The sequence below is a fragment of the Geospiza fortis genome, unplaced genomic scaffold (genome assembly GCF_000277835.1).
Source record: "Geospiza fortis unplaced genomic scaffold, GeoFor_1.0 scaffold636, whole genome shotgun sequence".
NCBI lineage: Eukaryota > Metazoa > Chordata > Aves > Passeriformes > Thraupidae > Geospiza > Geospiza fortis.
In genome coordinates, this window is record NW_005054435.1 from 1,072,884 (window position 1) to 1,087,328 (window position 14,445).

Below are 14,445 nucleotides of genomic sequence, written 5' to 3' on the forward strand. Positions count from 1 at the left end.
ACACATTTATATTTGTGGTGTCTGGTCCTTCCTAAGGTCAAAAGTTCCTCCTGGGGCATCTTCATTTTTCCTTCTGAGAACAGTGTTGCAGAACAAGATGGTGTCTTCTTGAATGCTGGTTTGTCCTCCACAGATTTCCTGTTCTTCATTCATCCTATTCTTCAAATAGCACACCCTGAATAATACACTCAGTCTTTGATCACTCTTGACAAATCAAAGTCTCACATCTTGTAAATCAGTGCATATTTGAAGTGCACAGAGTTGCCCACAGTGATTGTGCTGACACTGCCCAGGGGTGTGGTGTTGGCCAAAATCACCTGTGCTAATTTTGTAATTAATATTCTCCATATGTAGCTGGACTGGCTTGTCCAATAATTTCACTTTTCAGCAAGATCTCTGAGCAATTAACCCTCTAAAGTTACATTTGTTGCAGTTTCTCGCTAGTTTTTTGAATACTACAAGTGAGCATTTTAAATTAAGTTGTTCTGCAGGTACAAGAAATAGCCTCAATTAATAAACAAGTATATTGTGTTTAAAACAAGAAAAAATAAGCTTTAGCACTATGTTTGGTGTAATAAAATCCATAGTTAAAAACAGTGAAGCAAGTCACTAAACAGAAGTACGTGCATTATATGCTGCCTTTTGGACAAAACCCAGGCATTGCTGCAGTGTAGGCAGGAGTACCTAGTTAGCTTATTACATTCCTGTAGGGAATTGCTTTTCATTCCTAAAATGTCCATCTCAGGTACAAAAGTTGCTTCTCAATGTTTTGTAATGATTGCTACTAAATATATAATACACAACATTGTGCTTGTCAGGGCATGCTAATCCCATTCTGTCTGCTAAACAAGGATTTTAACAGGCTCTTTTAGAACAATTATTTCAATGCACTTAGCAAGTTACTGGAAAAGACATTTACAGATAAATAAATATATACTGTATTCTTTGAATGAAAATAAAGCTCTTTCTCCAAAACCCTGCACATGCAAATATTCCATGGAGCTGCATCAGAAGTGCTGGTTTATTGATTGTCCTTCTAGGACTCACATAAAAATGCACTTAATTCATGATAAAGGCATTAAATTAAAACCCCTTCATAAAATACAAATGTAGAAATATCAGCAGGTATGCTGCAACTGCAGGACATGCTTCAATGTTTCCCCAGTTGCTTTTATCCAAATCTGAAATGAAATTTTACCCAGACTTTAAAATCTGTTGCAGTTGCTGCAGCAGCTTTGCATTGCATAGTGCTCACTGACTGGTGATGAAGAGACTTCATGGGTAGGTGAGTCAGAGAAATGGGGATAGAAGGGGTAGAAAGAACATCATTTAAACTCAGTACTTTGATTACTTACATATGAGTGGTAGTTCTTTTTTAGAATGTTAATTCTGATGCACTAATGTGGAAACATTGAGGTATGAGTTAGAACATTTCACAGAGGAAAAGCGGGTTTTGAAACAGAAAAAGGAAAGGAGAAGAAAAAGATGTTCTAAGTGAAAATGACCATCACCAGAAACAAGGAGAGTTCACTTGGTTTGCTGTGCCCTGAGGATCTTCCTTCCTCTTTCTGATGTACATTTTTGAGGAGGTTCACGTTTCAGGGCGGTAAAAATGTGGAGGCAGCAAAACTTTTTGTATTAGTTTTCCTTTAGGCCGATGACATTGGTAGGAATGGAAATATTTTTAATACTACCTCATAATTTTTGGAGGTAACTAAGCTTGTCATTTTCCATTCTAACACTAGATGCAGTTTTCCAGTTTCCTCTCTCTACCACATTTCTACTAAGTAGAGAGAAAATTAGTTGAAAGGTTAATTTTTAATGGAAGGCTTTGTGCTCTTTTCCAAGATCAGTTTCCTCATGTGGTGTTAATATCTGTTTGGGGCAAATTAGCAGTTACTGCTCAGATGGAAGAACCCAGAGGTTCAGAATCCTTGCAAGCAGAATATGGTGGTATATAATTAAGCTGCTGAAACTAGTTTTAAGTGCTGTGATACTCACTTTCATTTTAAAAAATTTTAATGGTATCTCTAGCCATAGTTCCACAGAAATGTTCAGGATTTCAGGAGCTGGACAGGAAGGTTTCCACAGAACAATAAACTTGATAGATTTTTAAAGAAAAAATGGCAAATAACAAAGGGTAAAAATTAATCAGGAGGAAAGAGAATGAATAGTGTTAATGGTACATTAGTATGAGGGTACATGTTGTCCTCTGAGAAGGAGCAGTATGCATTAGAGCTGTTTCACTCTGACTGATCATCAATTACTTTATTTATTTGACATTTTGCAGTGGCTGGTTGTACCAGCCTGTCATGCCTCTGCTGTATCTGTCATGTTAAGCTGGGGCAGTGTAGACAAAATTCCATTTTCTGAAACAGGATTTCCCCTCAGAATCCTGTATCTCCACTTACAGTATATGGGTTACATCTCTTCCTATTGAATCCCATGGCAAAGGTGCCATTAGCTTCAAGATATTAATCACAGCCATACAGTATGATTTGTAAATGTTTTTTCCAGTAATTGAGAAGGTAGTTAAATTCAGGACGTTTTTCCATAGTTAGCTAAAATGCAGTCTAAGAACTTATAAATAAAGCTCTGTGTGTGGTATTATTGTAAATAAGGAAATCAGCCCAAGCAGATTCCTTTGAGGCTTCAAAGCCCCTGATAATTTTTCTGTTAATTTTCTTTAAAAATGTGCAGAAATCTCTGAATGGGATTCAGTTAAGGTCAAAGCAAAAATACAAAAGTAACCATGTCATGTATTTCTAGTTTAGCCGAAGGGGGCCAGTTAAGTCCCTTACAAGAGCCAGTTTTTGTGAAATTAGAATTTTTCCCTGTAAGATGGGGCTAGAATCACTTGCAAAATAGCACCCATCTTACAAATACCCATCCAAATAAGACTCCTTAATATTTTGGGAGAAGCTTTCACTTACCACACACAGAGAACACATCATAATAGCACTGGGAAGTATTTACATTTTTCACATCTTAAATATAACATAGTGTCTGCTTTAAAAAATAGATTTTCAGTAGCCTTCAGCTGTGGTGTGTCCTAGATTAGTTCTTGTATAGCTGTAAAAACAAGACATTGTTAGTAAGGATATGAACTAAGTATATCTGTAATGGTTTGCAAAATGTCAAAAAGTATCCAGGAGGAATGAACTCTGCTTACCATTTGCATAAGATTTTCAAAGCCCTTCAAAAATTCTTTTGGGGTTTTCTTCTCATAAGATTCACATGTTTTTGTCTCATAAGACTCACAGTGCTGGAAGATAAAGAGAATCATGGCACCTCTAAACAGCACATCACAATCCTTAATCAATCCTCAAGCTTTCTCACTGAAAAATCCAGAGGGTTGTAATCAATGCCTTTTCTAGCTGGAAAAGCTTTGACACAAGCTCTTTCAAAAGGGAAGGAATTTAGTAATGACACCTTTCATTCACTTTTTTTTTGCAGTGATCCCTGTCCTTCTGCCAGCACTTTGTGTGGTTGCCAGGTACATGTATGTGAATTTTTATGGTCACAGAGAATGCTTCTCCCAAAAATTCAAAAATTGGACTTTTTAATTTCCAAAGTAATGAAAGGCAGATTACTGTTTCTAACAGACTTGCTTTCTACAATTCCCCCATTGCAGGGGGCACCTGCTATAGAAAATAAGGAGCATTATTATTAATATGAGTACTGTGAGGAAATCCTACCTCTCCAGAGTCTCTGTAGGTAAGTTTGTTCACAATTCTAATGGTTTTGTGGAACACCCCATTATCTTGGCTGCTCGCTGGTTGTAATTTCTGGACGCCCTTCTTGAAGCAGGTCACAGCTGTGGACAGGCATCCCTCCTAGGGCAGGAGAAGAAGGAACTGTTTTAAAGCCAGTGTTGCTGCAGCACTTTTTCCTGCTCATGTTAGATTGTGGTCCATATGCAGAAGAAAGTGTCCCAGATATTAACTGAGAATATTCAGCTGTACCTTTTTTATTTTTTTAAATTAGTTTTTGATATGCAGGTGATGTTGAGGCTTTACTTTGGCTGTTCTTGCATAATTACTTCAGTATTTCCTAATGAAATAAATATCCACTTGGCTATTAATTATGACAGCATTTGAAATAAAACAGTCCTGAAGAGTAGATCAGTTACATGCAGTAGATTTTCACCTGCTAAAGCACGAGCATTTTATTTTAAAAAAATTGCAATGTGGGGATATACTTTTTTTTCCTTCCTCATTTTGGTGCCCTTTCTAATAATGCCTAGTTAATAATTAGAATTGATGAAGAACTGCATGTTTTCAAATACTATTAAAGTGTTATGTGATAGCATCAGAAACGATACAGAAACTATCCCCAAAACTAACCTAACAGTCAACAGAGAAAGGAAAGCAATGTTTACTGCAGCCAGTTTAAGTTGCTTTCTGTTTTCCAAAGAAGGAAGCTGCTGATTACACGTATTAGAAAGGCTCCAAAGCCATCCTTGTTTGCATACCTACTGCTGCCCAAGCTGAGTCTCATCTGCCTCATGAGATGTCACTGCAGTTTGCTGCTTGGGCAAGGACAAGGCAGCTTACATGGATGTTGCTTATAGCAAATTTTGCTAGCAACATTCTGTGTTGGTCAGATAAAACATTTTATTTTCCTTAAAAGCCACACCTTTATGTTGGTTTCAAGCATCCTTACCGTAACTGGCCTTGCTTACTGGAAAAAAACACTAGTCTTTTAAAGAGATCAATTTTCCAGCTGAAACTGAAAACATTTTTGGTCTCATCCGTGCTGAGCTGAGAAACCAGCATTTCTCATCTGTGCTGCCTTTTCTGTTTTGCTGAGCTGTCACTTACAGCTCAGGCAGGCAACGATCAGGGCACTGCAAGGATTGTGGGGCCCGGTGTGTTGTCACGGGCTGAGCACTTTGGGCATGAGGCATGCAGGAGCACACACCACTGGAAATGTCTGAACGGGGCTAGAAATGTGTAAAATATTTGTATCAGTGGCAGCTGGCAGCAGCACTCTGCATCTGACTCAAACTAGCTTTACACATGAGCCCGTAGAGCCCTTGCTTCCGGAATTAGCGATCAGCAGGGTGAGATACAGATCCAGGGCACTTCAGCACCTTGTCACTCAGTGTCACTTCAGCTGCAGTGCCAGTCACCAGCAGGAGAGCTCATTTGCCCCCCAGGCTGGAATTACCTCAGCCTTAACACTGTTTTTTCACTTTTTAAACACTGCTGTCTTCCCTTGAATTGACATCCTCTAATCTCTCTTTATTCACAGGAAAGAATACTTCATTGTTGAGGGTACAAGGAAATTATGTGGGAATGAATTGGGGCTAACAGTTCACACAAAGGAACCTCAAGGCAGCCAAAACAGATTGGGATAAACCACCTAATTCTAAATGTTATAATAGGTGATTTTCTCATTGAATATTCAAGACCAAATGCAAATCTGCCATGAGCAGGTTATAATAAAAAAAACTCAAATATTTTGATATTTGAAATACAGTTCTGTGAGCAACTTTTTATTAAATTGAGTTTGACTAGGCTGTGATGGCACCTAATCACTGGATGCCACTTTAGCACAGTGTGTTACATATTTCAGTCGCCCTGTAGGATGAAAAGTTTGTCGATTTGGTTGCTGGTGATAATTACTATTAGCACACTAATGTTTTTTTACATGTTTTACATCAGAAGCTGAACCCGTATCAATACCTTCTAAACATGAGAATTCTCTGTCTTCTCTAGTATTCAGAGGAGGCACTTAGGACCTCCCAGAATCAGACAGTAAAGCCCTAAGCTGCAAGTGAGCTGTTGTTTTCCTTCCTGAGGTGAGCATGACTTTTCTTAAGAAAAAAACCCCAACAACCTCATTAAGCAATTAGTCACTAGTTGTTGTATTTACTTAGTTTCAGAGGCAGCAGCAAACGCTGGATTAAAATGACAGCTAATAATCTCCTCCTTTTCACTTTGACACCACAAGTTAGAAAGAGTTTTAGTGGAAAAATCCCAGCAGTGAGTTTGTGCACTGAAATTGTTTCTAGCGATTCAAAGGAATGCATCTGGTTTGGTTATGCTTTTGCATATTTTTTGGCAAGTTAAACATGCACGGAGCTGTAAAGCCTAGGAAGAGAGTAACCAAAACCTGTGTGAAATGAGGTGAGTTTTTTTCCTTTCTTCTTGTAGCTGCTTGCAAGGGACTTTAGAATCCTGAGTAAATAAATTTTTAAGAATGTCTACAGCTTTTACAGCATAGTAGTGCATAGTGATGGCTTTTACATGTCAATCAAAATTGTTTGTGCTACAAAATAGGGCTCAAAAATTTAAGACAGCTGATAACACAAGTATAATATTAGGTAGTCACAGGTTGCTCTACACCTCAGTTGCATGTTGAGGGATTATCAAAGCAGCATGCATTTACCCTCTGAATTTTTAAGATGTGATTTTACTATGATTAGCATTTAAATTCACAGTACATCCTGCATCCTACCACTTTTGAGAGTGCACAAACCTGGTGACTCACTGTATATAAGATCTTAACCTTGGAAGATGCAAAATATCAGCACTAAATAATGTGCAAATACGTATCTGTATTTAAAAGGGGTTCACAGGGAGCTGCTCTTGTATTTTTAACTGGGTATAATCTGAAGAGAATATTGGCAGGTGCAGTTTTGTCTTCCTGTTGGTAGCACAGTCCCTGCACGAACAGACTCAGAGCAGTGTGAGTGCACATGAGAGGAGGCACTCGTTGACATGGCCTTGCAGTGCCACTCTTGTCATTTGGCTGCAGTAGGAGGCAAGGGGGGCAGCTCAGCCATTGCTGGAGCTGATGGCAGCTGGAGCTCTTCCACTCCAAATACCTGCATCCCCAAAAGCACTGCTGCTCGTCTGGGTCTTGTATGAATCCTCACTCTTAGCACTATTTGTTAATTAAATTGAATCTGTGCAACTCTGGATCTATTGGTGGGTTATGATACACATAAAATAGCAAAATAGTAATTTGATACACATAATATAGCAAAATAGTAATTCCAATGCCAAAATAGAAACACTTCTGCTATTAAATATCCAGAAAAGGAACTTTTAGAAAGTATTTTCTTACTCAGTCTAGCTTGCATTAAGAGTACTAGGTCAGAGATGTGAAGAACAAGACATTCTCCATTTGTCAATGGAATAAATCGGCACAAAATCAAAATTATATAATTATGAAAAAAAAATTTAAAGCAGCCTCACCACAAGGTTTTCTGGTGTATGCAGCAATTCAGCATCCTAAAATAAAACAAATAAATCTAAGTTAGAAAAGTTTTAACATTTGAAAGTGATGTCCCTTATAAGATGCATACTGGGCAATGTCCAATGCTTGAAAGTAATTTCCATATTATGACAAATACCATCACTTACCTTATCTTTCACCATTCTTTGTAAGTCTTCAATTTTATTTTTAATCTGTTTGTATTTTAATGTTCTGGGTGAAGCTGCAGTCAGCATCATAGCAGAGCAGAAGAAAAGCATGCAGAAAATAATCATCCTCTTCATCCTGATGAGTTCTTGTTTTAAAATGTGCCAGGAGCAAAGTTGTGCTGTTCAAGTGTAACACTCCAGTTTGAGCTGTGCTCAGGTAAACTCTGCACCTACCTATATATTGCTCCCTGCTGGAGATGGAGAACCCACCCATTTCAGTTTGGAAAGCTTTGTAGAATGGATTAATGAGTAACCCTTTTTTCTTTTCCACTGGCTAGGTGCATGTATGCAGGCTTTTGCGTGGGGGGGCAGGGATTGATGGAGTGAAAGAAAATGTGCCCCATCTGCACATTGGGCAGGAAAAAAGAGAAAAGGGTGAATTCCCATTTTCACTTTGAGTCAAGAAATGAACGTAGTAAAAAGTTAGTACTTAGAAACCACAGGCCTAGGTAAACAAAGATTCTGCATTTTTTTTCCTGTGTCATACAGCAATGAATCTCTTCAGTCCATCTACAGCTCTTCTGTACTGTCCTGGAGAAATATGACAGGACTTCTTTCAAAATTTAAAATTATTTATCTCACTTTATGGCTCCAAGGAGTGTTTGTCAGCTATTTCCTCCTGACATATGTGAACTGTGGCTTTTTCATATTCAGCTTGGATTGTGTTAGAGATGTGAGTAAAAGCTTAGCATTTAAACCAGCTGAAATTTGCTTTATATTTGCTTGGAACCAGTAGCAGATATATGAACAGCATTGTGGAGGGCATGTCCACTGGGAGTGAAGGTTGCAGGGAGGTACCTTGTCCTGGGAGAGATGAATCCCTGGAGCACAGCCATTACCAAGAGGGAAGCGGTACTGAAAGGGCAGGGGCTAAATCCTGGTGTGTCAGTCCCAAGGGACACTATTGCTTGTGGCACCTAAACACATTCAGTTACATCCTTCAGCAGCTGAGAATTTCCTTGGGAATATAGAAGAAGATATGAAGTCCAAACAAAAGTCTGTGCAGGCACTAGGGACTTACTGGACTTGCAGCTCTAGGAATCAGTTGATTTTAAAATCACTGATCTTGATATTTCATCACAAAGAGGTGGAAACCAGCTTTAAATTACTTTTGTGCATTATCATTATTTAATTACTATCAATGGCATTGAAGAGTTCCTATGTGGAATTAGTAGAGAGCAGTTAAAGTCACTTGGGCACCTTCACTTGTGATGGATAAAAGATGGTCATGTATCTGTCAAATTAAATCTTTTCCTCTGAAAATCTGAAGATTCCAGATGGCTTTGGGGATGCTTTACAAAATCTACACAGAGTTTGGACTGCAGTTGGATGTCCGGTAAGCTGTTTAATATTCTGACATGGTATAAAATTCCCTATATAAATCTGTCTGGTGGGTGAATTTGGGATGTCAGGCTGGGTCACTTGTTCATTGTTCATTTAAAAATGAGTGTTTAAGCTGGTGACAGCTCTATCTAACATGCTCTGGCATGTTTCTTTTCTATGTGCAAATGATTATTTACTCTATGCTGTTTATCTGCTTAAGTAATTTTTCACCATTCAGCAAATGAATAGCCTAAAGGAATAAATTTTAAAGGTATATGTGTAAATACACATAACTGCACTTGGTCTCATGCATGCACACACAGACTCTCTCCTGGTGAAAGAGATAGCTACTAACACCCAATAAAAGAGAAATTCTGAAAAATGAGAACTGAAACAAGTAAGAAAAAATACTTTCTTCTACCACATAGTCTGAAATTTTATTTCTTGAAGGAAAGGTAGTGTGATGATTTTTCTTCCCTCCTACGGATGCATCTTAAAATAATTTTGTATAATCAGCAGAGCTGCACTGTGAAGTACAGAGGATCTAATTAGGTTTTATTTGAAATGTCTGTTAATTTATGGCTAGGGTTCATTAAAGGAAGTCAACAGCATCTTTGGTTTGAGAAACCACATGGTGACCAATACTTCTTTTTATCTTCTCTCCTTCCATCCCATTCCTGTCAAGCATTGCGGATTTTTTTTGTCTGTTGTCCAACACCTGCCTGAGGCTGCTGAGAACACAGAGAGGTTATTTCCAACAGTGGTATTCTTTACACAAAGAGAGGTCTTGTCTCTGCTCCTCTTTACCATAACTTTTACATAGGTTGTTGCCTGGTAATGTGGATGAACATTCATTTATCCTCTAATCCACTTTTTTATTTACTATTGGAAGCGTTCATGGTAAAGAAACAGGCTGGTGCTAATGTTTACTTTTATGTCTTATTGCCAGTATTTCAACTGTGCATTCTTCTGGGAAGTTTCTTTGAGCCCAGCTCATGGTCATGGTAGCACTGTCAGCCATTTATACATCTTTATTTGGTTGATAGTTTGGGACCTTCCCACTTGGATGTGTAACAGGACATCTGTTAGCTGTGACATCTTGTGGTGCTTGGCAGTGTTTCATGCAAAGAGATCAGTGAAGGTTTTTGCTGGTGCAGACAACTTCAGAACCATTTCAAAACTTAAGTTAATGCACAGGGTAACTCACCATGTGTTTTCAGAAGCACAGGGCTTAAAGGGGCAGAGGCAGATCTCCACCAAAATCATGGGAGCTGAGATGACTCCGTCTGAGCCACTCCAAATTAAATCAATTACATATGAGATCAGTTTTAAAGGTGGTGGGGTAAATGGGAAATTAAACAATGGGCATTTGACAATGTGGTAACTTTTTTTTTTGCATATCAGGTCTCTAAAGCTACTGTATAGATTTCTGTTTTGTGTTAGAGGCTGTAAGACCACAAGAACTGCATCAAGAAAGCCATGCTGACAGAGAAAGTGAAATGCAGGGACAAAGGAGGACTTCCTCTATTGTCTAGGCAGTGGAGAAAACTCCTTGATATCCCCCTTATCAGATAAGAGCGAGCACCAAGTTTTTTATAGACGTCACTGCTGTCTTGTGGCTTAGGAACACGCTGAGTCAAACAACGACAGCCTCTCTCTCACTGTCGCCGGCCGGCTCCGCAGGGATGGCTGGAAAGAGGAAATGTGAGAAACCTCCCGGCCCAGCCCCGCCGGGCCAAGCCCTCCTCTTTCCTCTTCGCGATGGTGCCACCCAAGAGCTGCATGACTTCGACCCCGAAAGCCCGGTTCCCCCACCCACATTTTCCTTTACAGGAGAGCTGAATGGAGGCTTTTCCCATGGCTTAGTCATTGCAATGGCTCAGCCAAAAAAGTCTGTAATATACAGGGCTGCTTTCAAAGAATTTTTATAACTTAGGTTTGTGAAATTTCATGTATGTACTGTCCGTGACTTGGGGGATTGTAGGAGACAAGGGGAGAGAGTTATACTGGAAAATGGGAGACTAGGAAGAAGATTCCTGTAAAACAGATTTAGAAAAACTACTCTTCAAAATATTTCTGATAGCTTTGCAAGACAGTTCTACTCTCTTGTAGTCTTATTTTCCTATGATAAGCTTCAGTAGAATTCTTTAGTCTTTGAACTTTCTTTTGTATTTGTAAAGAGAAAACCTAACCTGGGAAAAAAATCTATTCTTAACTTGTATTTGCTATAAAAAATCAGAGTAATATAACTCTGAATGTGGAGACACAGACACTAAAATATTAATAGGCAGCAATATAAAACCATTTACATTCTCCATAATGTTACTCCAGGGCTAACTTGTAGCCTATTTCTTTCCACTAAGGCTTCTTAGGCCCATAGTTTGATATATTTGTATCCTGACCAACTACTAATGACAAACTGTACTGAGGAAACATCCTGTCAACACCTCGAGCCTCAGACAATCTTAGACCCACCCTGCACAGAGCCAGATATTCAGAACTGTCCTCTTGTGGGCACATGCTTTAAAGTCTCCTTTAGTGCTGGGAGCAGCCTCCCACCTCCTGGGTCACAACTTTCTCTGCATGTAGGATGGAAGAAGCCTCACTGTGTGACCAAGTGAGCTCTTCTGCCACTGCACTGAGCCGTGTCATGCAGTTCCTTTCACAGCTCAGCTAAAAACTCCTGCATTAGGCCTGATCAGTTTGATCCCTGTAACTAAGAGCCTAGAGCTGTGCCTGAGCTGTGTTCCAGCTTTCATAGAGAGCTTAGTTCTTCTTTACAGTCATGCTCATAATCTTTCCTCACTACCAGAGGACAGCCACGTTCAGAAGACAAGGCAGCAGCTGACAGGATGTTTGGCTACCACAGTTCTCTTCAAATTTTGAGGGTAGAAAGGAGTTATTCAGCTGAAAGCCACAGATGGGGAGAGGTTGGTGCAAGTCTCTGCCCCTGCTCTGTGTGGCAGCCAAGACTTCTGCTGCTCAGGAGGTCTGCAGGTCTCCTTGTGAAGCATGGCCCACAGACTACCACCTTTTTACCACAGGAGTGTTGTCTGTTTCCCAACATTCCCAGCACATTTCCCAGTGATTCCAGTAAGAGACAAGCCTATGGTATGAAAAGCAGGGATATGGTAATGCTGAAACCCAACAGCATGTGTCATGTTCATCCCAAATATTGAGAAAGAAAAATCAGAAAAGGTACATGCAGGTGTTGGACAGTGAATGGAGGATGCAGAATGGAAGAATGCAAGATGCTTCCTTTGTTCATTTTCTATTGTTAATGAACAGAAGGAGCAGAAGTCAGAAGAGACTGACACACTTCTGTGTTCCAATACCAGTAGCATAAAACAACCTCTGAACCATTACAGGCTCACTATGTATGTGGTGGACAGTCTGGTACACAGGTAACTATTTCGCTGGGGCTCCCTGTATCCTGACATGCCTTGCATGGTGATCAGCATGACACTACAGTTTTGATAACAGGATTCAAGGTTTGATGTTACAGATTCTTTTGGAAGTCACCCCCCAGGGTTTGGTGAGGCTTCTGAGCTGGTGTGGGATCTCCACAGCAGTGCAGCTGTTCCTCCTTACACAGTCTAAAGCTAAACACAGGGCACAGCCACCGTCTCCAGCAGATCTGCTCTGATTTGACTTTTGTAATATTTTTTTCATAAAGTTATCTTCAACGTAAAATGCAATTTTCTCCTTTTTATTATGGTTATTATTGGTAGAAGCAGATTACTGGATACCACAAATTTATTTCTGACTAGTTCTGCTTTCTGGTTTTCAGGTACTGCCAAAATACTTCAGATTGTCCCTTCCTTCTTCTATGTCTATGTGTTTACTGTTTCTACTCAGTTTCTAATAGAATTATCTTTAATGATAGTGTTGATTCCAAATCCCATGAACACAGTCACGTTATTCTCCTGTCCTTTCTTTTGTGTCTTCCCAGGGACAGTGTCACATCTCATGGTGCTGGGGCACCTCTGGCACAGCAAGAAGTAGTGAGGACAGAGGAGCAGTGTGACATTGCACGGGAGGATGCTGCCTGCCTCCCTCTGGAGTGACTCCAAGTCCTTGCTTGCACACCAACTCCTCAGCTTGCCCTGAGCACCACCACTGTGTGTACTGCAGACCACTGGATCAGCCTCCAGATGTGCTGTACTTCAGCCCCTGCAGCAGAGGGGAGGCTTTGGTGTGTCACACTGCATAGCTCAAGTGAAGGCTGAGGCAGAAGCCACATCTGCAGTTCTCAGGGAGTACAAATCCAGGTGCTTTCTTCAGCAGCAAAGGCATTTAAAGAAATTTCTACTTAAGGTCACTGCTACTCTCTGTCACAGTTTGTCACAATCTGAGGAGCCTCTGTTACCAGGGCCTTGGGTCAATACAGTGAAATCCCTCTTGCAAAGGCCTTGAGAGCTTGTTTGTTTAGCTTTGTTTGAATTGCAATCATTTCACTATAAACCCTATTTTCTCCTTAGCATACCTGACAAATTTGCAAATAGAAATGAGTTGCCAGAAGCCTGAAACTCCCCTCCTATTGGCGTTACTATTGAACAGAACTGTGATCTGCTATGCAACAAATGCCTCCTTAGCACATGAGGCTGAGGGGGCCAGTGGCTCCCACTCAGCAGCGTTGTTCCAGGAACAGCAATTTGGTGCCAGTGCAGGCAGCATTTCATGATTCCGGCAGAATTATTTTATGGAAGAGTGTTTAGGGGAATCTTAACTCTGCACATTTAGGCCTCTTGAAGGTATGATGGTGTTGTTCAGGCAGGATTTGTTGTTACTTTTCAGCTAGTTATATCAATAAAAGCCCTGATGCAGAAGTAGCTACCCTAGAATTCTATTGAATGGCAATACTCTTCTGTTTCTCATACATTAATTGCTCTGGTGATGAAATGCACTTAGTTATGACTTTTAACTTCATAAATAGATCTACTGTTTAATTGTTTACAGGAGGTTGAAGAATGCTGAGGTGACTAGCTCATGCTATCCTTAACAGATAAGCTAGTAACACTGTAAAAACAGTCTTTCTTGTTTTTTCTTTTTTTCCAGATGTCTCTTCGTCTGTACATAGCTGTATCTAATGCAGGGATGTGTGTGTCTGTGCCTGCACATGTATCTGTTATGTGCACACACATACAGATTTGAGAAGCTATATAGCAGAGTTGTTTGCATAATGAGTTTCATTTCTCTTCACAGGTCAGCACCTTTAGCGAACCTTGGAAAAACTATTGTGTGAGCAGTCAGCACACCAAGGCAGCAGCACCCAGTGGGTAGAGCTTGTCTTGGATAAAAAGCTGAATGCTGTGGTTTCACTGACTTGTCGTTGAAACCTTGTGGTTTCTGTGTAGGAGGCTGTATAGGCTGGACACATTCGACATCCTTGTTTCTGAGCTGTGAAATCTGTACATCTAATTTATGAAAATTATCTCTGGTTCAATTTTATTCTTTTTGTTTTAATGAAGTCAACATATTTTCCTTGCATTCAGTAGAAACGGCAGTGGAAATGTTTTAAGATGCATTGTGAGCATTTTTGACCTCAAAAAGCGAGACAAGTCAAGATATTCTTGGTTATGATTAAGGTCTAGGAAGGAAATTTTAAATTAAATACAGAGAGCCAGATGTGAAAGGAAAGCATTTTCTCAAATGTGGAGACAAATAGAGTAAGTAACTGTAGGAA